Raw genomic sequence first — 24,861 nt, forward strand, 5'->3', positions numbered from 1 at the left:
TGAATTTAAAATGGGGCTGATTGAAAACATCATCATTTACCTGTGTGGGCTCTGGGTCAGGAACTGTGCTGGTAAATAGAAACATTCACAATCTAGATAAGCTAGATCTGACCCACAAATCAAGGTTATGAATTTGGCATTCTGTGTCGTTCAAAATCTAATGTAAAATTGCATCTCTCTGCTAACAAAACAGATGGTATTAGGCCTTCTTTTTGGCATTGGGTTTTGGTACCTGTCCAAAAAATCTTCTTGACATCCTTTAAATGCAGCTATTTAACCACCTGTCACTTTGCTTTAGATGCCCATTGAATTTCTGACAGGAAAAACATTATTTTGTCTACACGTTATTTCATGACACAAGAAACGTAGCACATATACAGCAAAGTTTACACATTGTGTGAAAATCTCTTTGAAAAAAAAGGAGAGAGTTGTTACATGCTACTAAGGCAATTACTCCATAATTAATGTCATCGATAGGATAAAACATTCCAGAAACCCAAATACAACAAAACAAAACAAGCTCAAGCATGACAGGGAAGTATTAAGGACACTCACAACATCGACTGACAATTTTCTTCTGCCCGAGTGAAAACATCTCACCTTTGGTCAAACACCAATGTGGCTGTGCATATAAGCAAATAATTTCCCTCCCAAAAAAGTCTTCATTAGCAGGAAAATGCTAAAGACAAAAGGTCCCAATACTGTAAAATATACCAGCAAGTTTCTTCTCGTGTTCAAGAGGACACAAGTTCTTGGATAGCTTCATGCATCAAACCTTGGAACCATTCTTCATAGAATCATGGAATGGTTTGGGTTGAAAAAGACCTTTAAAAGCATCTCATTTCACCCCCTGCCATGGGCAGGGACACCTTCCGTCATCCCAGGTTGCTCCAAGCCCCATCCAACCCTGCCTTGAACACTCCCAGGGATGGGGCAACCACAGATTCCTTGGGCAACCTTCCTCCTGACCTTCAGGATCTCCTAGAAAGTCACATGTATTCACTTCTGCTGTCCAGAGGTTTCAACACATGAGACAAGAGAGAACCTTGTCCTTAACCTCACCTCCTTAAACCCATACCCAGAGCTGTTCCTGATTTTTCAAAGCCTCCCAGATGTGCAGAAAATGAATTTACTTGCCAGCAGCAGCCCTGGGAGGCAGCTGCAGGTGGCTTCCTTGAAACCCCCACCTCGGGCTCTGTGCTCACACGTGTCCTCAGTTTGCATTTGACTTTGGTCATTATTTGCCTGTTTGGCTGCCTGGGAGCCTCATCTCCCAGGGAAGTGTAACAGCTTCCCTCCTTCCTTGTGCTGCTCCTGGCAAGGAAAGACTCTGAGTGGTTTGTGCTTGTTACACCTGGCCTGGCCTGGGATGATCCTCCAAATTTGGGGCAGCAAAATAAGGATGGCTGCAGAGGAGAGAGGAGTTTGCATTCTGGGGAGGAGGGAGGACCCAGGATGGTCTGGAGATGAAGGCTGGACCCATCTGGGGGAATTTTGGGACAGCATTGCCCCAGCTCTCACCTTGGCACACCACGCTGCTGTTCAGAATTCCTCCAGGAAAACAAATATTTTCACTGGCAAACTGTAAGCCAAGAATGGGAATGCAGTCCAGGAGCAGAAATGCATCTCTCACAGAGTTTGCAAGGTCTTCCCCAAAGCCAAACAGAAGGACTGCAGGAATAGAGAGGTGAGTGAGTCTGTCACCCTTTGGGGAAGGTGCCACGGGACAACCCAGGAGCTGGGCCAAGAGCAACAATCCAGCCCAGATCCAGTCAAAACTGTCCCTTCACCGAGGCAGACATGCCCTCCTTGATCACCTGTTTCCCCATGGAGGCATTTTTACTTTGTGAGGAATCAGTAAATTCACATGAGCTTCCCACTTCCTGCTGCCCACGGGAAGGGGATGGGAGCTGTAATCCACCCAGATCCCATCCTCAGCCAGGCAAATCTGGAGCTACTCCATTTCCCAGGTGTGGGACATGTAGTGAATAAGGTTTCTGTTAACTAAGTGCTAAAAAAACATTCAAAATAATTTGTCAGGGTCTTGTGCCACTTGTATAATAGAGAAAATTAATCCCAGGTGCCACCCCAGCCACTGGCAAGAGAATTACTCCAGAGACGAATTTGGCTTCATATCTTTAATTTTGCTGTGCAGTCGCCAAGAAGAAGTATTGCTTTTGATTTCAAGGATGTCACATACTGTGACCAAGTTTAACAGTTTCTTCAGTTTCTTCCTCCTGAAGTAAAGGAGTCATTTCTTATAACCACGCTCTGCGTGAGCGTCTCGGGCTCGCGCTCGGAAAGTGAAGCAATTGAATCCTCTCCTCGGTGCATTTTGGGGGTGAAGCCAAGCTCCCCTCCTCTACCCAGAGAATTAATCTTTCTCAGAGCAGCTCTCAGACTCCTCAATGCAGGAGAGTGGCTTTTGTTTTATAAATGATGTCCTGAGCTTGTGATAGTTGGGTTTTTTCTAAACGTACTCAATATTTCGACAGCGCAGGAGAGTTCCCATGCTCACCCTCAGCCCAGGGAGAAGATTGGCAGCTGATCTTCAAAATTAATTTTTTTCTTTTTAAAGTTAGTTTCCCATGGTTCTGCTTTGCCAAGGTGACAAGAAAAAACATATCTATTGTGAGATTTGCCAATTGATCTAGGATTAAATGTCAAAATGCATTTTAGCTCAGTTTCATCGCTGTGGTTTTTGCTTGTGTTTCCAAGTCTCTGCTTTTGCTTTCACCCAGCAAATCATCACTGGGCATTTTGGGACAGGGTGGGAATTTCCCAGGGTAACCTCTGAGCTGAAGTACAGCACATGTACTACACTTTAAAGAATGTTTTGCATGTATTCCCACACATAAAGACAGGCTGCACCCCTGCTCAACAGCCCAGAACACACCGCCTCAAGAATCAAGGCTAAAATTACATCCCAGCTTCCACTTGCTCTATATATATATTATACATTCCTAGTGACAGAAAGTTACCTTTTTAAAAACAAAAATGTTAATGAAGCTGGAGATTAACAGAGGTTTTTATCTCTTTCAGCCTGACCTGGGATGACTCCTGCTTCCTCAGATGGATTGTCATCATCCTTGCAGGGCTAATGGAGTGAGGGAGAGGAGAGGCTGGGCACAGGTCTGACATGAGGCATTTGTAATGGCATTGCTAAAGCATTTCAGAGCTGAAGCTTTGAACATGAAAAGGAACTCTGACTCCCCGGGCTTTTGGCAGCCTTCCTCCAGGGTTTCTGCTGCCCATGGAAATGCTGGTTGGTGTTATTAGCTGAGCTGCACAAATAATGGATTTTCATTTCAATGGCAGAACTAAAGACTCCAGCAATGCCAGGGTGGGTGCGGGGAATTATCACAGGTTAACCCCAAAATGTCCCCTGTCTGACACGGAACTTGCAGCTCAGTGTCAGGTTACTTCCTGCCTCTCTGTCGTGAGATAATTACATTGCTGAGGAGACAGAGGCCTTCTTTCCAAGTGGAGACTGAAAATGGTTCATTTTTTAAATGTGAAATGAGATATTTTGAATATTCTCAATTTGTTTGCCGCACCTCTCTTTCTCTACAGAAGGAGTTGCAAAATTAATACAAATCACAAGCTGGTTAACCTTGGTAAGTTCAGATTTCACTACAAAGGTGCCTCCTCCCATCAGTGTTGCAGGATGAGCTTTGTCTTCTTCAGGCCCAGCTGAAGACACCTCGGTCCCCAGCTTGGGGCACCCTGGTGAAATACAACCCACACTCTTCCTTTCAGTTTCTGCTCCTGTTTTTCTTCCCCTGCTCACTGTTGCTGCCCTTACTGCCCTCTTCTCCATCCTACCTTTTACTTCTGCCTCCTCTCCTTGGTCTTCTGAACTGCAGCTCCAGCTTCTCTCTGTTATTATACAAGACCTCCCCCTCAAACAGAAGCAGCATCACAACACCTGACAAAGTTTCTTTCTGAGTTTCCTAAATTCCGCGTGTTTTTTAGGAAACTTATACAACATGGATGTCGTACAGCTTCCTCCGAGATGGATTTTTGCTTTGATTCTTAATAAACTTCATCCCAGATTCTGCCTTTTTATCACTATTTTCCTCCACGTGGTTAAGAAAGGCAAGAAGCCCATCCCTGAGCCAGGCAAAGAGCCTGGAATCAGCTGGGCTGTGCAGGCTGAGCCCCTCAGAGCCTCCTTTGGATCAAACGAAAATACAACTTTCAGAAAGCCAAACCTCACCACTCAGCAGCTCTTCTTCTGGCAACTTCACCTTCCAGAAGAGTTTGCTCTGACAGCATGGGCTATGATTCTGGGAGAAGTTCGGATGTGGGTGATGAAAAACAGACTTTTAGAGGGAAATTAATTTAAATGCAAATGAGCAATGGAGCTGGGGTGTTCACCTGGAGAAGAGAGGGATCCACTGAGACCTCAGAGCCCCTTCCCGTGTGTAAAGGGGCTCCAGGAGAGCTGCAGAGGGACTTTGGGCAGGACCTGGAGTGACAGGACACAGGGAATGGCTTCCCACTGACAGAGTTTAGGGTTAGATGGGATATTGGGAAGAATTCCTTCCCTGTGAGGGTGGGCAGGCCCTGGCACAGGGTGCCCAGAGCAGCTGGGGCTGCCCCTGGATCCCTTGCAGTGCCCAAGGCCAGGCTGGATGAGGCTTGGAGAAACCTGGGATAGTGGAAAATGCCCCTGCCATGGCAGAGGGCTGAAACTGAATAATCTTTAGTGTTTCTTTCAACCCAAACCACTCTCTAATTCCCATCCTGATATTCCTGGGGGAATTTCAGGGGTTCCCACATTACAATGATACAACTGCCACTCACCATGTCCCCAGGCAGGACATCAAGGCTCCAGGGGGATGTCTCTCTCACTCTCTGCATCCAAAAGTCTTTGGAAAAAGCAAGATTTTTACCCCATGGGATCGCCTTAACAAAACGCCAGTGAAACAAAACACTGGCCATGAGCTGGGGAGAGGGATCCTCTACAAAATAAATATAAATCACTACTTTTTAAAACTAATTTTTTTAAGCAGATTAAATCCAGTTAAATACAAAGAAGAAAAAGTAGAAGTCTTTTTCCTGAGGCTGCATTTTCAGCCCTGGCTGAGGGGCTGAGGGCTGGCTGAGCCCCTGTCTGGCTGGGCTGTGTCCTGGGCCAGGGCAGCCCCAGCACGGTGATGCAGAGCAGAGCCCACATCTCCGGAAATTCATGTTTTCCCCTGAAAGGGGAGAGCCTCGAGATTTCAAACAAACCTTTGCCAGCTGACTGTGCAACTAAAGAAAACACTGATGTAATTCAATGAACAATGAGGAACCCAAACTTAGCACAATGATCGTTCTGGCTTTGTTTTCAGTTTCAGCAGCTCTGCACAACGGTGATTACATTCACAGGGGCCACGTTTGCAGAAATCAAGGTCTGCAAGGCAGTGCATTCTTCACTTGTGGGAAGAACACACCCCTGCTCCACATGAATGCAGGCATGAGGAGACTTCAGCAAGGTGAATCCCACCTGCATGAATTAAAGCAGTGTGAGCTCTGCTCATTCCCCCTGCTCTCCCATCCTGGCTCTGAGCAAACTGAGCAAGGTGCTCAAGGTGCTCTGAGCAAGGTGCTCCTGCCCATGGCAGAGGGTTGAACGAGATGGGCTTTAGTGGCCCTTCCAACCCAAACCATTCTGGGATTTCATGATTCTTCACAAATGCAGCCCCAAATGATGCCCAAAGGTGTTCCAGCAGTACTCTCAGCACACAGGCTCTCACATTCCTCAGGGCAGAGAGCTCTGGGCAGGTGGAAATGCATCACTGGGGCACGTTCAGGAATAAACCACTTTGTCTCAGCACCGCTGACCGTGGCTGCAGACCCTGGCCACTAAATCCAGGCTAAACAAGAATAAATAAAGAAACTCAGTCTGAATTTAGAACAAGACACATTTGGGTTTTTAATTTGCAAAGAAATGTTTTTCTCTCTCAGCTTTTGAATAGGGGCTAAAACTGATAACATATCTTTAAATAACAACGGAACCCCTGCATGAGTTTCTTTTCCCTGCCTGCTAAAACAGAGCTCCCAGTCTGGCCAGCTATGAATTGTGCTTTTTCAGGTGCTTGTATCAGTATTGAAGACATGGCATAAGAGGATGTGAGAATGATGGAAAAAAACCCAATTTAAAAAAAAATATTCAACTGCAAAGATTTTTTCCCCCTGCTAATCTTTCCCTGCCTTTCTGCTGAATGCAAGTTTGAGAACATTGGGAGAGGTAAACACAGTCACACTGAGGGCTCTGAGCCAGTGTCATGGACTAGAAGCAGGTTGCCTTGTGGAGATAAATAATTTGTTTAGAGATGGGAAACAAAGACAGGAAAAAAGGGATGGTCTCACCTGAGCAAGAGGTGGCCAGTGGAACCCCATAGGGACATGGGCTGGGGTCTGTGTGGTTTGAAAAGGAGATCAATTCAACACAACAAAGATGTTTGCACACAAGTCAAAGTATCCAGGTATTTCCCTAGACCAGCTTTGCTGCTGGAGAAGATGTTGTGGGACAGACAGCCACCCAAATAACCGAGCAAGATGCAGCTGCAGAGGGAATTCGGAGGCAAGAAATGACACATACTGCAAATGAGAGCACAGCAACTCCAGCCCTGAGACAGGCTGGGGCTGTTTGTGTCACAAAGATCTCAGTTCTCCAAAGCCCTCATCAGCTCAGCAATCAGGGATGGCCAAAAATGTAACCTGAATGCCAGAGTTTGTGGGATGAGACACTGAACAGAAAAAGTAATTTTGCCAGTGCATAAATTCCTGCTGCACCATCTTCGTAAATATTGCAGGCAGCCCTAATGTTCCCTTTCAGAAAGGATGTTGGGAACTGGAAAATTTATAGAGACAGGTTTAAAGCATGAGAGTTGTAAGCAGCTTCCATTGGAGCAGCTCCTAATAGGGTAGGTAGATACATAAGAATATTTGCTTGGAGATGAGACTGTTGAGGGATTTCTGACACAGGCTCCTAAAATCATGAGCAGCATGAAGAAGGATGCTCAGGAACAACTATTTTATTAACTCTTGTAATGGAAAAAACACTAGGCATCAACAGAATTAAATTTCCCAAACATAAGTAGTTGTCCACCCCATAGGAAATTAAATTGTGACACCCATTGCCATGCTGGGGGAGCAAATGTCCAGGTGGGTTTGAAAGCAATTAGTTGCACCTAAATACATGACATCAGGAAGTCTCTATATCCAGATTTCCCTAAATCTAAGATAACACCCTTGTGAAATGTCATTCAATACAAGCACTGTCTCTTTTCCAGTTTTCTGAAGCAGTCACTGTTGTAGATAGGATATTAGGCTATATGGATAGCTGGAAAACATTTATGGCTTTAAAATAAGGAAACCAATAGGAAGAATTTTGCTGATACGGGCTCTGACCTCAGAAAGTGAATACAAGGTGATCAACTTCAGCAAGCTCTGGCTTCAATATGACAAGAAAACAGGTGGTAAGCGATGAATGGGGGAAAGTGCTATAAAACCTACAAATGTCATTGTTATCAGTGAGTGCTGTGGTTGTTCATTAATAACTGAGAAACGTTTGCACCAGAGCTGATCCAAAAAGATATAAAGATACTTGTGCTCAGGTTGGTTCACTAAGTAAGAAGATCATGAAGCAGCATTGCAGGCACAAGGATCAGGCCAAGCCCCTAGAACAGGGCTGTCCCTGCACAAATCACTCCTGCAAACTCTGACCCAAGGGCAGGGGCTGGGACATCCTGGGCCAGCTGGGAGCAGGGTTTGAGTGGCTTTGCAGAGTCCTGCCTTCACACCCCTCATGCTTGAGCGGCCCTGGAGTCAGAGCCTTGGCTGGGGACAGAGATGTCACCAAGGTTCAGGTTCTGCCCCAAACTGAGCCTGTCCTCTCTACATCAGCACATTTCACAGAGCCACAGAATGGCTTGGTTTGGAAGAACCTCAAAGATCATCTCATTCCAACCCCCTGCTACAGACACCTTCCACTAGACCAGGGTGCTCAAAGCCTCATCCTATGGCCTTGAGTTGGTACTCCTGTTTTACTCTATCAATCATATCCTAATTAAAAAGCCACAGACAAGGTCATTGACCTTATTTATTGAGTGACAAGTGACATGTTTCTGTTGGTGCATTGAAGCAGGCACTGCTCAAGGTGTAAGTTCTTTGTTCAGGGTGGCTCAGCACTCTGTGCTAATCCCAAGTGATCTGCCTTGGGAGGAAAGGGCTTGGAAAGCTCAGGCAAGGCAAGACCTCAGAAAGTTAAACCATTCATGAGCCTACAGGTAATTTCCTGACTGCGAGTGTTCACCATCAGAAAAAAAAAATTTAAAAAATAATGACATCTAAATTACAGCGCTGCTATTAAGAGCAGTTTGGTGTTGCTTCCAGTCTTTGAGGCACGGAACAAACAGGGAGAGAAGCAGAAGCTGCGTGAACCTCTCTGGTTTTACATTTGCAGAGCTGTGGATCTGAGGCGAGACTTAAGCTGGGCATGTGGAGAGATGCAGAAATCTTTAGATTTGCATATACAATATTGAGATCATGAGAATGTCACATTTAAATGCAAAACTCACGTGTCTCATGAATAAATCATGAATGGTGGCAAGACTGATTTCTTCTATTTTTTTTCCTCCCTCCAATTGTCATCCCTCTCCCACTGATCTGCAAAGCAGACAATTCTTCCTTCCCTTCCCAAGGAAACACAGCGAGAGATGAGACTCGATAAGAAGCTGAAAGCTCCTCCAAAACAAAAACATGTGCGTGTGTTTCTTGTTTATACTTGGCTAGGAAGTAAAGAAGCATCATTTCCTCTCTCTCTCTTTTTTCCCCCCTTCCTCTTTCTCAAGAGATACCTCAATGCCATGGCAACAGCCTTCAACCCTTCTCTTGTATGACACAAGCAGATTTGGAAAAGGTTAGCTGTGTGTTGTAATCAAACCCAGGCAGGTCAATCATGTAAAGAGATGACTTCCCATGCACCGTGGAATAATGAATGAATAGATCACACAGGTCTTCCTTCCTTCCCCTCCTTCTCTCCCTCGCCATGTGAAGTGCCAGCAGATTAGCATTTTTGTCTCTGGTGAATAAAATTAAAGTCAACAATTTCCAAAGGTTACTAGAAAACACGGAGCGTGGCGGGAACGGGGGTGAACTGATGGTTATAAACCCTAAACCCAAAAGTCACCCAAGTGGCCAAGCCCCTCCTGGTGTCATTAAAAGGTAGAGAGGTTTTATGTGCAAAACACAACAACTAAGACCCGTCAATGCTGTGAAACATAAACCCCCTCTCAAACTAAACAGGGCTTGATGCCTGTGTATCATTTTCAGTCTTGAGATATCACCACTAATTTCACGCTTTGAAAGCAACAATTCAGGTCTCATTAACATCAGGCTGGGCCTGGGGTTGGGGTTCTGGATGGCACTTCTTAAAAATCAGACATTTAGGATTCATCTAAATGTTCAGAATGTATTGATTCTGACAAAATTTGCTTGAGAAAAGGTTTCTCTGATCAGCAGGGAAAATTTGGATTAAAGACAGGAACAAACAGCATGAATGATGTTGGGAGAGGACAGACACTGGAATATGGGACAAGGGCCTCTTCATGTGCAGTGCCACCCCTGTCTCCTGCACAGGCACCTCCACTTAGTAAATAAGCCCTTCAATAGCTCTGTGTCTTCACACTTCATTTTCCACACCAGCTGCTGAAAGTCCTGACATTCCACCCTCATGGATTTACCTCTCCTGAAAATGAAGTTCTGTGGGAAAAGCTGCAGCCACAGGTCCTACACCAGAAACCCCACAGTCCTTCATGCATCTGCTCTGTCCATCACATGGGTCCAAGCTCCTGGTCAGACACCTGACCTAAGGTGTCCCCTAGTTTATAAGGGAATATATAAATTTTCTGGGGTCTGAGGGTTAGTCTTTGCCTACCTCAGCATTGCTAAACCCCAAAATGCTGGAAAAGACCTTTGTGCTGCTTTGAATATAAACTGGGGGGAGAAATGAACCCACACAAATGCCTTGAGAGAGATTTCAGGTCAGAGTTACAATTTAATAGAAAGATTACAATAAATGCAGCTATACAGAAAAACTGGCTTGAACCCACAAATTCAGAGTACAACCCTGTTGGTCAGGGTAGTGGTCACAGCCCTTTTAAGTGGTGATTGCAGTCCTGTAGTTATGCTATTTTATGAAAATCCTTTTGCTAGGATTTTCTTCTCTTGAGAAGCTGAGGGGCTGCAAGAATAAAATGTAAACAATAACTATTTGTTATTGTGGAATGCAACAGGTGCATTGTTGATTGGTTTATGTTAGGTGTTTTTATTTAATAACTAATTAAAAATATAACTAGCTTAGACTCTCTAGTCAGTAACAAAATTTTGTTATTCATTTTATTCTGTTCTTGTCTCTCCTTCTGATAGACTTTTTCTCTCTATTCTTTTAGTATAGTTTTAGTTTAGCATTTGTAATATATATCATAATATAATAAACCAACCTTCTAAAACATGGAGTCAAGATTTCTCATCTCTCATCCTTGTCCTAACTACCCTAAATACCACACAGTCCTGTTGAAATGAGTGATCCTGTGAATGTTCTGCTGCTCCTCTGGATCCATCCAGTGGTGGTGGTGGTGTCTCCACACCCCAAACATCCAGACTATAGATGCACAACTTCAGGCAGGAATGTTCAGTCCCTCCCCCTGGGCTGGACTGGGGGGTTCACAGTGGAATGATGCAATCCCGTGAAAAACAGGATATTTTTGGGAGTCCTTGATGGCCTCAGGGGTTGCAGCTGCCCCTTGTGCTGGTGCCACCGAGCCCGTGATGGCCCATTGGCAGAAAACCCCTCTGTCCTGGTGCTTCCTCAGAGAGAGTTATCAGAGCTGGGTTCTTTGAGAAAGAATCATTGCCCTGCCTTGCAGGGGTTGCCTCTCCTTCCTTCTCTCATCTAACACCCAGCTCTGAGCCTGAGGGGTCGGGAGTGCAAATGACCAGGCGAATGACCCCTCATCAACAATTGGTCAGAAAATCGGTAGGGAGGAGTAGAATACACAGATTGGTTACACCCTCATTGGCACTCTTCTCTTGTAACCACAACACCCTCTTGTCCTCCTGCAGGAACATTTTGGGGACATCAGAAGGTGTGGTGGCACAGAGCTGTTCCTCAGAACTACACAACCTTCTTGGTGCGCAGCCTTCCCTGGGACAGCTTCCAGCAATGCAGGATTTTGGCAGCTTTTTACAAACCTGGTGTTGGCCACAGCTGCACTCGGTGTTAAAGAAAAGAGCTTTCAGCCTGGCTGTGAGTTTCCAGGACTATTGACCCCTTGGATTTGCAATATGGATTGCTAATGGCAGTCTGTAGCTGGAGACCTGTTGATGGAAAGGCTTTAGCCGTGGACAAGTGGCCCCAAGCATTCCAGAGCTCAAGAAGCATTTGGAAAACGCCCTCAGGCGCTTGGTGGGATTCTTAGGGCTGTCCTGTGCAGGGCCAGGAGCTGGACTCACTGACCCTTGGAAGTGTCACTTCCAGCTCAGGATGTTCCATGGTTCTAGGTGGGCAGGACACTGTGGCAGTGACCTGTGGGGCTGTTCGTGGCAGGCTGTGGTTTGCCATGGTCCTGCTGCCATCCAAACAGGGCCAGGGAGAACTCCAGAGAAACTTCTGCTGAGGTTTTTTGGCTGTTGAACAAGGTACAAGCAGCCCAGAGGCACTGGGTTTGTCTCTGGCTCTTTGCAGGCTCTAATTCCATACTAGTGTCCTTTAGGGAATGGAGAGACAGGGTGAGGGAAAGTGGAACCCCTAGAACCACTGCTCCCTCCTTGGGTTAACACTTCCCTGGTGATATTAAGGATGTTAAGGAAACTTAATATTTGATATGAATCCATGTATGCTCCCCTGTAGGCCCAGCTCATGGCTGGTGTGTGTACACAATGTCAGGGATGCTTTGCTTCATCCCAAAATTAAGTAAAACAGCCATAGCATAAACAGAGCAGACCTTCCACCCTCTGGTTTCATCAGAACATGCACATTTAACTAAATCTGTGTTATAAACCACATTTTCATATGATTTTTGCTTCAGCACTCCCAGCTGGTGATGCTATTGACTCTTACGAAACTATTCCTGGTCATACCCTAAAAAAAAAGCCCTAAAAATTACACTGGGTCAGTTCATTCCAATATACACAAGACAATTTCTTCTGAACCCTTGGGCAGACCTTTTTGGATGTTACCTGGAAGCACTCCCAGCCTTGACTCCAATACCAACTGTACTGAAAGACAGAGGGAATTTGCAAAGAAAAGTCCTCAAGGCTGCATATGCATCCTTTTTCAATCTCTTTTTGTCAGTGGGTCTGACAAAATCTAAGTGCCAGTTTTTAAGACAGGGAAGCTTTAAGCACCTTAAAAATAGTCACAAAACAAACCCAGCTACCAATTAAACTTAAGTTGACCTAAAGCTTTCTCACCCACTGGAAGTTTCCCAGACCTACTTTTGATTGAATTTATAATTATTAAGCTGGATTTGATGTCTGTATGTTCATTACTATAGGAAGACAATGCTTAGGAGTGGAAACTTAAGAATGAAGAAGGAAGGTTAGAAAAGTATGAGCTCCTATTTCAGGAGAAGGCCTTTCAGCTAATATGCTTTGTTCAATCTGCAGTAGGAAAGGATCTATAAAAATGGCAATATTAACCAATGCTTGAAATCCATGATTTTATTTTGAAACAGCTTATCTTTTAGCACTGGATCTGAGTTCTGTGTCAGAAAAATTTTTATCATTTCCCTTCAGCAAAGGATAAGAAAGGAGAGAGTAAGAGGGATTAGGATGAAACCATTGCAGGCTTGATAATGGCAGAGAGGTTTTCAAAGATTGACTTTGAAGTGAAAAATTAAGCAAACCTTTAGAAAAATATTTCTCCTTAATCAGAAACAGTGTATTTATGAGAAGCATCAAATGTAAACAACAGAAATTGCCGAATGCCAGAGTGAATGAATGTCATCTATCCCCAGGAACCTGAAAGCTGACTTCATTTTTCTTCATTTGCATCCCAAAACTAATGAAGGCAAAGTGGGGTTGCTGCCTACTGAGCAAAGCTGGGCACCAAATGACCTGTGCTTGTGCTCCTGTCCCAGCCTGTTCCTGTTGGTCTCCAGCAGCCAGTGTCATCTCCTGCTGAGCATCCTTTTCAAATAGATTATTATGGGCAAACTCAATTTTAGCCCAACTGCCAGAGCGTGCCCCAAGTACCACCCCAAGCCAGGCCACAGGAGGAAGAGTTTTCTACCACTGAGCAAAGCTTCAAACCTGCCTGGCATCAGGTGGGCCCTGACTCTGAGGGCACTTCTGTTACCCTGGCTTGGCCAGGAGCCATTTGGACATGAACCAAACGGGAGGGTTTGGCTGGACACACCAAATACACTAATACAACCTCAGCTGAATAAGGCTATAGGCTGGGGATGTGTGGCTGGACAGTGCCCAGGCAGAAAGGGACCTGGGGGTGCTGATGGACAGCAGGCTGGACATGAGCCAGCAGCGTGCCCTGGTGGCCAAGAAGGCCGATGGCTCCTGGCTGGGATCAGGAATGGTGTGGGCAGCAGGAGCAGGGAGGGCATTCTGCCCCTGCACTGGGCACTGCTGAGGGCACACCTCGAGTGCTGTGCCCAGCTCTGGCCCCTCAGTTTGGGAAGGACGCTGAGGGGCTGGAGCACATCCAGAGGGGGCAGCGAGGCTGGAGAGGGGCTGGGAACACAAACCCCCAGAGGAACCACTGAGGGAGGTGCTCAGCCTGGAGAAAAGGAGACTCAGGGCTGCCCTCATCACTCTCCCAGGTCCTGAAAGGTGCCTGTGCTCAGTGGGGCTGGGCTCTGTCTGCAGGCAGCACTGACAGAAGCAGAGCACACAGCCTCCAGCTGCACCAAGGGAAACACAGGCTGGAGATCGGGAAAAAGTTTTTCACAGGAAGGGTGATAAAGTTCTGGCATGGCTGCCCGGGGAGGTGGTGCAGTCACCATCCCTGGGTGTGTTTAACAAAGCCTGGATGTGGCACTGGGTGCCAGGGTTTAGCTGAGGGGTTGGGGCTGGGTTGGACTCCATGACCTTGAAGGATTCCTCCAGCCCGGTGATTCTGTGAATTTCTCTGACAGTTCTAAAGAGCTTTATGACTGGACACCTCAGCCACATGGAATTTAGGTTTTTATTCCTCTAATTAGATGCCCCAAATTCCTTAATCAGGAGAACTTTTTCTACTCTTGAATTACCTGCAAACAATACTAATTGTTCAGTAGTAGTCTGATGTGTGGCATTAGCAACAGCAGAGAGCCAGCATGCTGGCTGCAGGAATTCTTCCAACCCAGACACTACAGGGAATAAACATTCCTGATATTCTTCAGGGTCTCTTCCCTTCCATGAGGGAGAAGGCCTTTCCCTTCCATAACCCTTTTACTGAACAAGTTATCCCCTCAGCTCTCTACTCCCAAACTTACTGGTCCATCTCCTAATTTTTTACTTTTTAAAATGACACATGGCATCCTCACTTTCCCTTCTCTGGACCAGGTATTATCACCCGACCTCAAACCCAGAAGATGTAAAATAGTCCCAGAACAACAGATAATCAGTAGCTTAGACCTACCTGGCATCCAAGAGAGGGAATCACACACACCTGATAAAGCTGGAGAACTAACCCCTCTAATATTTATATTTTTCCCTTATATTTTAGAGGATGGAGCCTTTTTAAAGCACTGGACAATAAAACACCTAATCCCCCACCATACAGACACTACTAAGATCCTTGTTTTCAGACCCTGCCTGGGGCTGGCTGTTTAGTACCCACCCAGTGCTCCCCAGCAGCAGCTGAGTCAGAGCTCACAGGTGAAAGTTTTGAGTAATCCACTCATAAAACCCCCTAAATCTCTTTCTTGCTGTTTGCTTCCTATTCTCCTCTGTGCTTCATCATCCATCACCTCTTCACCTCAGTTTGGGGCTTTTAGGAACAGCTCTGTGAGATGAATAGTTTAGTCCCTTGTAGGTAATTAAAAAGGTTTTGTCATTTAAGCTGTGTTGCTTTCTCATTTTTAGCCCCACTTAGCACCAACAGCTGCTCCCTGTGGCTGGAGGGAGCAGTGCTGGGCACGGGCAACATCAACATCAGGCATAGGAAAACACTTCAATATTCTTAATTTTAAGGTTGTAATTAAGTAATGGTGATTTCAGAAAGCTATCATGAAAATCAAGGTTTGTATAGGATTGTTATCCTGAATAAGAAATGTAATAGGTATGACACAGGAGAAGAATTTGTTTCTAGCAATGTTATAAATAAATATAAATATATATTTTTATATCTGAACATATGAATAAAATGAATATATAAAATAAATTAACAGATGTAAAGAAATAAATAGAGTCCTTTGTTTCTAGCAACATTGTCTCCTATGGTTAAATAACAAACACCTTTGAACTGATCAGCCATGCTCTTAGGCACAGTGTAGGAGTCCTCTTCCATTGAGGTTTGGCCTTTCCTATAGCTGAAGCTAGATTTTATTTATTTTCCCAAATTTTAACATTCCAAATCGCTGTTCAGCTTTAGAAGTAATGGCTGTGTGGAAGCATAAGGTATTTTGAGACCTCCTAACAGATGCTCTGCTGTTCTTTCACATCCACCTACAGCACTGAAGCCTCTTAGGCATTGATGAGCAGTGTCTCCAAAGGGGAATTATGAGCAGCCATGTGGGAGGGAAACAATTTCCTAGCCTTGATCCCTCAATAAATGCAAAACTCATCCTGGGTATTTGCTCCTCTCTTCGGGCTGGCTTCATTCCCCTCTCATTTCCAAAGGATCACTGCATCAGAGATGGAGGAGAAGATCCAGACTGGAAGTATTGGTTTAAATATTGAAGTCTAGGACCCATGAGAAGGATTTCCAGCCCAGTTAAGAACCACAGACACCAAAGCTGCCACTGAGACTCATTCTCCCGTGAGCTCTTCTTGTCCCCACTGCAGTGGATGGAGATGTTTAGATGTTTGTGTTCTTCTCCAGCTCTTGGACTTGTTTAGCAAACTGCTTTTCCCATGGTTTCTCCAACCAAGGCATCCTTGTGGGACCAGCACTGTCATGACTTGTGGGCACAGGAGGGTTAGAGCAGCTTTACTCACAGCTGAGATCATTACATGGAATGGAATGGCATCTCCTCCTGTGGTACTCCAGTGCAGCTCTCTGCAGGCACTGGTGAGGGATCCGGGTCCCTTCTCGGCACTCAACTGCATTTTAATTGAATTAAGCTCTGTCACAGCAATCCTGCCATCCTATCACCCAACTCCAGCCCTGCCCTGAAATAGCTCTCCGAGTGATTTACAAATCATCCCGAGTGAAAAGGACAAAAATTAATTTCTCCCTCATTTCCAGGCTGAAAAGTTTCAAAACTTGATTTTTTCAGCAGTGATTTGCTACATTCAAAACTTGCCAGCAGTAAGGAGGCAGATGAAGAGTGGGACATGACTGTTCACCCAGAGGCAGGCCCTCTTTCCTTCCTTCAGCTCTTTTTGCTTCCTGAAGGAACTGAGAACGTCTCATTTTTACCTTTTATTTGCACCTTTTCCATTGATTTCCAGCCCATCAATCTCTCCTGAGCAGCAGCTGCCGTAAACAGGGCCAGGCTGGTGGAGCAGCCTGGTCTCGTGGAAGGTGTCCCTCCCCATGGCAGGAGGTGGAACAAGATGATTGTTTAAGCTCCTGGAGTTTGGTGATAGGATGGCAGGATTGCTGTGACAGAGCTTAATTCAATTAAAATGCAGTTGAGTGCTGAGAAGGGACCCAGATTCCTCACCAGGGACTGCAGAGAGCTGCACTGGAGTACCACAGGAGGGATTGACACCTTTTTAGATTCCCCAGACACCATTCTGTGACTCTGTGTTAAATCCTGGGAAAGCACAGGGTCAGCTCCCCCCATTTCTGAGCAATTGCACCACAGGCACCAGGCAGGACTGGAAACTCTTTCCTGTCAGTTTAAAATCTCACCTCTGGGTTTCATTTCCACCTGTGCCTGTACAAGAGAAGCTCAGCAGTAACTAAATCCCTGTGGGGTGAATGCTGGCTGCTCAGTGCTGCCCTAGAATCCCACCCAAAGCAAAGCAGGGTCACTCTGCTGCTCTGCCCTGAGTGTCACCTCCCCAGTGAATGACTGTCACCCTTTGGGGGTCACAAACAGTGTGTGGCAGCTGTGAGGCACCAGAAGGCTTTGGGGGTGGCCTTTCCACGGGGATCTCTCTTCCCTCTGCTCAGAGGTGCTGTGGCACCCCAAGAGCATTGTCCCCTCAGCTGTGGGGTCTCTGCTGCCCTCAGGATTCCCCGGCAGTGCTGCTGGGTCACCCTGAGCCCCACACCAAGGCAGCTGCACCAGCCTGGGCTGATAAACAAACAACATCAGGCCACGTTTCCCCTCCAGCTGGAGAAAGTGCCCAGATTGGCCTACCTCCTGCTCCCTGCAGAAAGGCAATTGGGATTTATCTCCTTTTTAGTGTACTTTCTGCTGAGGAATTCAATCTGATTATCCCAGAGCTTTGGCCTTCCACTCCTAACCTGGATCCTTGGCCTTCCTCTTTGGTGAAAGGGTGCTTTTAGCTCTTTGGCCTACTTTGAACCCTCCAAGATAATCCCTCGGCAGCGCTTGGCCAACTGCCAGCAGGATTAAAATCTGCTGGGGTTATTTACTCTCCTAATGAAGTGCAACATACCCAAGTATATCAGGACTAATTAACACCCTGTCTGCAACATCTCTCCTTAGCTCCAATAATGATTAAAAAAAAAAAAAATCCACGCCACCCTGGCCATTACAGAGGAAATTCATTTCAGTAGGGATTGTTTTTTGGTTTTTTTTTTCCCAGTTTTATTATTGCAAATAGATCTCTTCCCAAACTTCATGCTGGCTCACTCCTCCTTCTCTAAGATGAATTGTTGCCAGGAGTTGTCTGACACTTTTTAGTTTTATTTAGGTTAGGCTGGAATGGGATGTGGATGATGAGTGGAAACTTAGCCCACCCTTGGCCACAAAAAGAAGGTGGCACAGGCTTGGCAGGGGAGTAGAGATGGGCAATCCCAGGGAAGGGCTCCTGAGGGCATTTGGGAGGAGGGGAAGTGGGCTCTGCCTGAGCATTGAACCTGTCTATTACAGCATTCCCTGCACAAGGGCCTGCAGGGACGGGATCCACACTGCCATAGCGCAAGGATGGATGGGATATTGGGATGGAATTGTTCCTTGTGAGGGTACTGAGGCCCTGGCACAGGGTGCCCAGAACAGCTGTGGCTGCCCCTGGATCCCTGGAAATGTCCAAGGCCAGGTTGGACAGGGCTTGAAGGAACCTGGCACAGTGGAAGGTGTCCCTGCCCAGGGCAGGGGGTGGACTGAGATGATTTTTAAGGTCCCTTCCAACCCAACCTATTCTGGGATGATGCTGTGCGTACAGCTGGCAAGGGAGCAGTGACACCAGAGTGGGGCACTGAAGTCAGAAGAAAGGAATTCCCTGCTAGCTGAGGAAAAATCAGGTTTGAGGAGGTCTGGCAGATGTAGACACCAGGGCTGCCTTTGGTTTCCAGTCCTTCTCAGCAGGCCTTGCTGCACCCTTTGTGTGGGTGAAACAAGTCTGACACAGGGATCCTGGAAAAGGACTCCAAGGTTGCTTTACAAAGTCTGGAAAGCCTGTCTTAACTTTTCACTGTCACAGCTGGTGAAACACTAATATATTTTTAATTCCGAAGAGAATAACTCCAAATAAGCAGTGCAGCCTCTCAGAAGCCCTCATCTGTGCTAGATTACGTCAAGGGCTCTTGAATTAAACAAATCTGAAGTTTCTAGGCCAAGCCATTTCTGAGCTATGACATGAAAAAGCATTAGGAGATGCTTCAAACACTCTGAATTACACTTATTTTCCCTAAGACCCATGTCTCAGAAATGGATTGTCTGATATGCTTCAGGTTTTGCCAAAAACATTCCTCCCCTGGCTTTCCACCACATCTGTGCTGTCTGAGGATGTGTCCAGCCTTTTTGTAGGGCTCCAGCAGCAGGGCCAAACCCAGACTTTGGGAAGCTCATTTGAGCAGGGAGGACAGGGAAAGCCAATCTTTATGTAACCCTTTGCAGCCCCCCAGCATTGAGCCAGCAGCTTCTCATGCCCTGATTGCCCTGCCAGCTTTTCCCACAGCATTTTGATAGCTATCACTTTGTCATATTGATAAATATCCCAGGTTTAGATTGGAGATCAGGGAAAGGTTCTTGCCCAGAGGGTGCTGGCACTGCCCAGGCTCCCCAGGGAATGGGCACGGCCCTGAGGCTGCCAGAGCTCCAGGAGCGTTGGGACAGCGCTGCCAGGGATGCCCAGGGTGGGGCTGTTGGGGGGTCTGGGCAGGGCTGGGGCTGCCCTGGGTGATCCTGGGGGTCCCTTGCACCTCAGGATGTTCCATTATTCTGTGAAATAATAACTGCATGCACCAAAGTTTTCTCCTTTCAACCTGCTCCCCTCAGAGGTTAAAGAGAGGTTAAAATAATTCTATAAAGATGTAGGGAGGAGTGCATGGCCTGAACCCTGCTCACAGGAAGACATCACATCATCCAGATTGGCAGGTAATAGAGAATTATTTCTTTATCCACATGGATAACTCTTCCTTCACTCTGCAATCCCTGAAGCCATGGATGTGGTACAGATTCAAGCCAGGGCTGCATCAGGTGGATGGAGAGAAGAATTCATCCTGTGTCTCCAAGACCTCCCCATCTTGCCAGGCACAGGCAGAACTGGGCAAACTGCTTGTGCAAAACAGTCTGATAACAATCATCCCTCTTGTTGAAAAAAAATAGAGGAGAAGTGATGGCAGGCACTTGGCTTCATGCAGGGCCCTGTCTTGGGCAGCAGAAGTTGCTCCCCATTCTGCCTGGGTGCAGCAGGATTCGAGGCTACTCAGCATTTTGCTAAAGCAGGTATCTGCGCTGATATAGAAGAAGAGGATGTTGCTGCTAAGACGCCTGAAGGAGAATCTGCACCCCATATTTCTCATGAGCTCCCTCCCAGGGAGCCTTTAGGGAGGTAGGTAAAAGCAGAGACATCAGTTTATTACCCAAGTTCCCTTGCATTTATATCTTTTCCATTAGTGAGCTGCTGGAAGAGGCCCAAAATCCAATGCCACAGAGGAAAATAGTGACAAACAGAGCAAAAGTCTTCCTGGGTTGATGCATCTCAGCACAAGGGAGGGCACATTCCAGATTTATCCCTCGTGCTGGGTGTGCTCCATGCCTCAGCACCAACTGTGATGGAGCTAGACTGATTCCTTAAAAAAATCAGCTGTTGGAGGCTGAGAAAGAGGAGGAATGATGCTCTAAAAGAGATGTTTCTCTGCTGATGATTTCCAGCTCCTGTCTAATGCAGAATATGTAGGAGACAGATGGGAAAGCAGGTACTTAGAGAGGACCTGGAAGAGTCTCCCATGGCTGAGGGAGAGCAGCTCAATCCCTTGGGAGGTGTCAGTAGGACCTCTGCACTCTCTGGGCTGGAGCAGGAAGGGAGGATGAAGAGTCCCCTGCAGTGGCCTTGGGCTCGTTTCTGGGGGCTCCTTCCAGAGAGCTCCTGGTGTCCACCTGGAAATGGTCTCCAGGCTGGGACAGGTGCTCAGAGCCCTGGGGACACCAGCAGGACCCTCAGAAGATTGTGCCAAGGTAGGGACCAAGGGAAGCCTGAAACAAGGAGGGGAGAAGTTGTAACTAAATTTGAAACGTGCTTTTATGGACAAGGTCTCTCTGGTAGTCCTGCAGCTCCAGCTGGACTCAGTGCAGGCAAATCCATTGCCAAGGAGTGCATGGGAAAGGCTTTGGGGTCTGTGTGGGAGATGGGTTTTGCTGAGTATTCATTTGCACTACGGGGGTGTGCCCGTGTCCCAAGAACACCCCTGTGGGCACCAGCCGCATCTCCCTCCTGCCCTGCAGCAAGATGAACCAGCCCTGGGAGCCTTTCATGGCACTCGCCCACACTTCATCCACCTCCCTGACGACCTTGGAGCCCCCCATCCTCCTCTGCAGCTCCACAGCTCCTCCCCAAGCCTTGGAGTGCTGGGGGAAATCTGGGCTGATGTCCCTTAGCACCTCCTGGGCCAAGGGTGAGCGCAGGAGGAGAAAGAGGAGCCAAAGGACACAATGAAGAAGAGGAGCTGGGCAGAAATGGTGGCCAGAGAGAGCAAGGGAAGGCTGAGACACCCCAGCACAACCCCCTGTGCTTGGCTCAGGGTGACAAGCCCGTGCCAAGCTCTGGCAGGGGCCACACACTTGGATGCCATGATTATTTAACTGAACTTCAGCCTGGCTATTTATGGACAGGAATCATGTCCAGGATCCAGGCTCCTCAAGGGTTTGAGTGCTCTTTGGGAATCTTCCAGGAAATGTCAGAAAATTCTGATTAGGCAAAATCAAGATTTTTTCACAGGAGCCTCCCAGGCTGATCAGCTATGGCACGTGAGGAACCTGTGATGGAAAGCAGACACAGGTAGAGGCAGGGCAGGAGCTGCCTGCAGGACAGAATCACAGAATCACAAGGTTGGAAGAGACCTTCAAGATCATTCAGTCCAGCCTGTTCCCTGACACCTCAACTAAACCAGGCACCGAGTGCCACATCCAGGCTTGTTTTAAACACAGAGAGGAGCTCCTCCAGGCCAGCAAGGACTCCAGTTTGGCAGCAGGGATCCTTTTTGCCCCCTGGGAACAGCTCCCACTGGATTCCGTTGATGTTTAACCCCATCCCTGAGAGCAGTTGTCCATAAAAGCTCCATCAGGGAAGTGTGTTTGAGGATCGCACCATTGGAGAACTTCTCCCAGCTCCCATTGCACCTGCTGTGGGAGACAAGGAGGAGAAAATGAAATATAAGAGCAAACTAAAAAATCCAGCTTCCTGTGAATATTAGGGAAAAGCTGCTGCTTGAGGAGATGGTGCAAAATTCCCCTCCACTGCAACCCTGAGGATTCGGAAATTGGGAGTTCTCTCTCCCCAAACTGGGTCTCTGCCTTACAGAAACAATCCATGAGTATTTATCTGTATCTCAGTGTGAATAAAGGATGGGAAGGGGCTTTAAATTTTCTTTCTGAATTTTAAAGACCATATTTTGAATCTTTTCTCTGCAATGCTGAGATTCAATTTTTTTTTTGATTGGTAGCTGACACTGCTGGGCAGGGCCCAGCTCCAGGAGCCACAGCTTCCAAGACTCCTGTGATGAAAAAAACAGCAACACCAGTGGAGATTGTCAGCATTCACAGAAGCAAAAAAGGATTTAATTTGAGAGACAACTTCCAAATGAACTGTGAACCAGGTGTATAAATAAGGTGTCTGTGAAAAACCTTGTGGAAGGGAAGGATTTACTTTCTTCTTTGCCTGTTACATCCTTCCCTCAAATCCATCTGTCCCAAAATTAGGCAGGTGGGTGGTAGGGAGCTTGACTGGGTTGGGATCTCAGTCCAGGCTGGACACCCAGGCCTGCTAAGGTCCTGTACGATCAGCAGGGAGGAGGAGCTGTCAGGGGCAACATCTCCTGGATGTGGGATCTTCCACCATTAAGGAATCCTTGGCATCTATTTTTAAGTCCAATGGAAGATGATCAGGGCCTGACATCTCTGCAGGCTGAGGTCTCTCCTGGATCTGTTCCCATTTCAGCCTCAGCTAGGTCCAGCAAGGGAAAAGAGGCCAACAGTGAATGCTGTCTCCAGCCCTCCCTAGATAGGTGCCAAATCTCACAAACAACTTCAGCCTCAAGCTTCTAATGCACCATTCCGGGGGGCAGATATGAAGCTGCAATCATCTGGATTTGCTTGTTGCCTGTATGGTCACTTGGTCCCAGAGTGGTTTGACCTGGAAGGGACCTTAAAGTTCATCTCATTACACCCTGCCATGGGCAGGGACACCTTCCACTATCCCAGGGTGCTGCAAACCTTATCCAACCTGGCCTTGGACACTGCCAGGGATGGGGCAGCCACAGCTTCTCTGGGCAACCTGTGCCAGTGTTTTATCACTCTCACTGCAAAAAAAAAAAAAAATCCTTCCTTATATCCAGTTTCAATTGACCCTCTTTTAGTTTAAAACTATTGCCCCTTGTCCTACTTCAACAGCCCCTGCCAAAAAGTCTGTCCCCATCTTTCTTATGGAACCCCCACAAGTACTTAATCCTTTAATCCTGCTGAAATCAGTGGGAATGCCCCTCTGCAAAATTAGACCCTGAAAGAATATTTTGCCATGAATTTTAGCAAGACAGGGCATGCTGAAGGGCACCCTCCCAACAGAGGCAGACCCCCGGGCTGCCAGGGCCCTGCCCCGTAGCCACGTGAACTGCTCTACCCCCTGCTCCTCCCCAGGTACAGATAATGACCTTCCCCTAATTGCCATCTCCTGGTCATTAGCTATGTGAGCTGTTTACCCCAAAACACGAAGGCAGGGTAGGAGTGCTTCATCCTAGGAGAGGGTTAATCTCCCGCTGGATGCAGGATGCACTCATGGGAATGGAATGTGTAGTGTTGGTAAGTGGTTGTGCCCCAGAAGCCTTTGAGAGCCCACTGACTACTGCATGCTAACGATTGGTATTATTAAAGAACAATTGATGGCCTGTAACCAAACAACAGAAACTAATTACTGGAAAACTTTTATTGTCCTTTAATTACTGGGCCTCTTTGTCAATTAGCAGAAGAGGGAGGGAGAGGGAAGAGAGAGAGAGAGACTCATTTTATAGCAACAATAAATTTTCCAAAACTACAGTCATCAGTAGCTGCAGAAGCGAGTCTATTAACACACAATATTAAGGACTGATATTTACTCTGGCTGCTAAATGTAGGTGCTTCTCTCCTGAAAAAGTGCAGAGCTCCAGGAATACTAATCAGGGGGTTCTTACTCTGCTCTGCCGCTGCCTGGCACGGCAGCTCTCACTTCCCAAGGAATTTTACCCCTTGACCAGAGGTTTCTTTCTGCAAGGCTCCTCCAGCAAACTGGCCCCGTGCCCACCACGGAGCATGGAAACTGGGGGAGGCTGAGGGTGGGAGGGAGAGAGAGCTGGGCACTCCAGGGACAGGATCCAAGCAGGGCCAGCTCCTGCTTGTCCCTGCAATGTTCTGTGGGTGCAGGTGTGTGTGGGACCCACCACCCCATTGGGGTTTGGCTGCACAGACCCATCCTTATGTTCTGCTCCTTGTTCCTGACCATCCACCACTATCCAAAAATAGTTTATTCAACTTTTTTTTTTTTTTTTTTTTTAATCTTTTCTCATCTGCTGCCAAATAAATTATTTCTGGGCATATTGTCACAAGTAGTTAACCTTCTGTGAGGAGCTTTGAACTACAGTTACCCCCTGAAATGAATCACCAATCTTTTTTCTGTCACTTGGCAAAGAGTGCTCACCAATATAATTTTTTCCTAGTCGACTTTCTCTGATTAACTAGTTCGTACCTCAGCCAAAGGAGGTGGTTTGGGCACCGCCACTCCTCCCATAGCATGTGAATCACCAGGAAACCAGTCCCCACGTGGGGCTGGGCTTCCCATCCCAAATGGTGCTTCCAGCTTCCTTCTCCCACCAGGGAGATGTGAGAGCAAAGAGAGGCACCAGGCCCAACAGCACTTTTCTCAGGGATGAGATGCTTTGTGAGACACAGTCATTGCCAGAATCCTAAAAGCTTCAGCTGTAATGACTTTCATTTGGGATGGACTTTCATTTGGGATGGACCTTTCTTTCCCTTAGCGAGGGGATCTGTATGTCTTTGAGTATTCAGGAGCTTCACGAGGTTTTATGACATCTCTATGGGCAGAGGCAGGGTCAGAGCTTATTGGAAGGAGTTAAATCCCTCCCTAGAGTACCTGCTT

This window comes from Motacilla alba, chromosome 20 (assembly GCF_015832195.1).
Source record: "Motacilla alba alba isolate MOTALB_02 chromosome 20, Motacilla_alba_V1.0_pri, whole genome shotgun sequence".
In the NCBI taxonomy this organism is placed as follows: Eukaryota; Metazoa; Chordata; class Aves; order Passeriformes; family Motacillidae; genus Motacilla; species Motacilla alba.